Here is a 3,534-nt window from a genome sequence, read left to right as displayed (position 1 = left end):
TTATGGTCAGAAACCTAGCCTCCTAGTGTGACTAATTTTGTTTCATGGAAATGGGTTGATTTTTCTCTGACTTCAACAATTTTGTCACATTCATAATTTCAATCCATCTCTGCCATGTATATAATTTAGAGACGGAGGCTCAGTTTCATTATCTCCACTTAATATGTTTTGTTGTTAACATAGGGGCTGTATCTCTTTGTTGGTATTTAATATAGACTTACTAACATAATGTTTTGGATTATTCTAGCTATTTCTCATAGATTTCCTGATAAACATCAGTGAATGATTTGGATAGCGGACATATATCAATCTAAAATTTCATAATTATTAGAGAGGGAGCAGAAATAATACCTTTCTTAATTTCATATGCAAAATAGAAAATGAAAAAAAATATTGGGTTGTTATTAAGTTAGCCTGATCTTATTTTCCTTACATTGTTTGTACTAGGGGAGTTAGAATTGAAGCACTTTAGATTATAAATATTCCGACCCCATACATACTTTTGAGTTTCACATTTTGTTAATCTGGAAAGAACGTGCATATTTAAGCTAGAAACATATGAACTGAATATTAACTACCATTTTCTATGGCTGTTGGTTACCCTGTAACTATTTTGTTAGGACTGCAGTTCTATAGGAAATAATATGAAAAATATCTAGACTGAAAATTAGACTTACTATGTATTAATTGCAATCAAACTCAATAGAAGAGCAGTATGTAGTAGTTATTGTTGCTAATAATACCAATAATTTTATTTCTGTTATTACCATGTTCATTTTAATAATTTTCACATTCTACTCATATCTCTACTACAATATATATAGAGCTACTGTTCCCTCCTTTGATTTGGGTTTGGAATAAAAATGAAATTGATTTTATGTGATATTGTTCCCTGTGAGAATGTTAAGCCATTCTTAGATGATACAAGTGAAAACATACTTCCCCTCCATATTGATTTTTGTGCTTTTGGGTTTTTGTCAGTCATTGTTTTGTGACTCACATTGTATAAATCCATCATTAATAAAATAGGAGCAAGCATGCCATCAAAATTAAACTCTGGTAAGATGTATCATATACTTTCGAGTTTCTCTAGAGAAAAGCTGTCAACCTTCCCTTTAATTCTAATTATTCTCTGAAAGATCATGGTAATTACAGAACTCCTGGCATAGCATTTATGTTGCCATTCACCGTGATGGATGTACGTTAATCAAGTTGTCAATTCCAAAATATATGAAGAGTATTTTAATATGTATTTGTTTTAACGATTTCTTTTGCAGCAAGGTATAACATCATACAAATATTGCACTATAAAATATTTGTCATGAATAATACGAAGTCATTTGTCTTTCAATCATAGCATTGATTTGAAACAGGAATGAATATGAATTTTCTATGCAAATGAAAGCAATTCATACCACAATTGGGTTTCTTTGCACTATGGTGTAGACACCACCCACATATCTTCTTCCCCTTCTGAAGCTAAGCCTGTAGAAAGCTGCTCCTGAGAGCAGGAAGTAGTATCCATTGACTACTCTAACATGGGAAGTGGCCGCCTTCCATTGTGTTAGATTTTCTGATAGTTTTTTCCAATGTTTATCTTCTCTAACTCTCTATGCACAAGCTCTTACTACGGATAGATTTTCACTCTCTTGCCCTGCTGCTGTGTTGAGTCTAGATTCGTAGAGAATTGCTGAATATTCAAAAACATGACCTATATTTAATTTAGAACAGTGCTATAGAAGTAGCAAACTTAAGCATAGGGATAGCATCAGGGTGGGTTTTGACTTTACTATATCTTTGTACTGCTATTCTGAGTATCAAAAAGAGAGGAGACATTTTTTAAAAAGATTTTATTTATTTATTCATGAGAGACACACACACACACACACACAGAGGCAGAGACACAGGCAAAGGGAGAAGCAGGCTCCATGCAGGGAGCCCAACGTGGGACTTGATCTCAGGTCTCCAGGACCATGCCCTGGGTAAAGGCAGGTGCTAAACCACTGAGCCACCCAGGGATCCCCCCACCACACCTTTTTTTTTTTTTAACCTAGAGCATTGCAGACTCCTTCTAACAATATTCTCACTTCATTCTAAGATATTTTATGCATGACTACCAGGTTATATTATCTACTTTAGCAATTTAATTGCATTAATTCCTCAATGTAAGTAAGCACTGAGAGTGACTCCCTTTTTTCTGGGTTTGTGGATTATGGAATATCAGTTAGAAATTAGCATGGAGCTTAACCAGAACAGATCAAGGTTTAGAAGTATCAAAATATTAAAAGATTTGTCTGGAGTTACAAGATGAAAATGAGAGACTCAGACCTTGATTTATGTGATTATAAAAGTATTATTAGTTTTACCTCTTATTCTGCCTTAAACTACTGTATAAAAGGCATTTGTTTAGTTTGCAAGTCTGATAACCCTTTTTTTCCTCTATATAAACTAGTCAATTTTACTGTAATAAGAAATTTCCTTTCTAATCATATTATATTCTTCATTTTATCCATTCTGCCTTTGGTTATCTACGTTATGGGTTTCTTCCTTGTACTCCCATGGAACACAAGCTTCAGTGCCTAAAAAACTCCATGTCTCCAGTAACTATTTAAAGATTGTGTGGATATATAAGTAATTATTTCTAAAATTCCTTAAAAAATATAACTCCAGAACACCTACCAATATGGGCATTCCATTTGACTTAATTCTAGTATTCTAGTGTTGGTGGAAAGTGTAAAATCTGTATAATATTTTTCATGCACTGTATAAACTTTTTTTTCCCTTGGAATTACTAAATTAAATTTCTTATCCAGACAAATTTGAATAAAAAGTTAAAAATGAAATAGGTCTCACAATGAAAATGAAGGTCACATTACAGAGCAACTAGAAGGAGAAAGAAAGTATGGTGAGCCAAAATATCTTTTTGTTAAATAAATTTCTTCAGGTTAGATGTAGTTTCATTTAGCCTGTACATGTAACCTGCTTTTACTGGCAAGAATTAAATTTCTGTGAGGGGAAAAACTAAAAAAAAAAAAAATCAGTTTCAATATTTATGTTGTCTTAAGAAGTGAAAAATGCCAAGTATTACTGTTCTTTAAAGTACACAAGTTATGAAACTTTTTCTGAATCTAGAATGTAAAAATAGTGTTCTATGATCAGTCCTAAATTATTCTGACAAAACAAAAAGTTGAAGTTTTCCTCGCAATTAATTCTGAAATCTAATTCATACCATAACAGTTAAATACATAAACACAGCAAGATTTCTAATTTATTACTGGAGATATAAATTCATTTTTAACAGAGAGATACTCAAATTCTACTAAAAGAAGGCACTACTAGTTTGTACCTAGAGTTTCGAGCATAATTTAATTTGAAATATCACTAATTCAATAAAAAATAGAGTGAAGTATTTTGTATCAGAGATGAAGTTCAGAAATAAGGACCGTAAAACTTTCCCTTTATTTTCCCAGACTACTCCCCTCCAGAAACTACGAGTCCCTTTTCCAATGTTCCTCTTGCCTCATTTACAATATA

The sequence above is a fragment of the Vulpes lagopus genome, chromosome 3 (genome assembly GCF_018345385.1).
Source record: "Vulpes lagopus strain Blue_001 chromosome 3, ASM1834538v1, whole genome shotgun sequence".
Classification (NCBI taxonomy): domain Eukaryota; kingdom Metazoa; phylum Chordata; class Mammalia; order Carnivora; family Canidae; genus Vulpes; species Vulpes lagopus.
Note: the sequence above shows the minus strand (reverse complement) of the source record.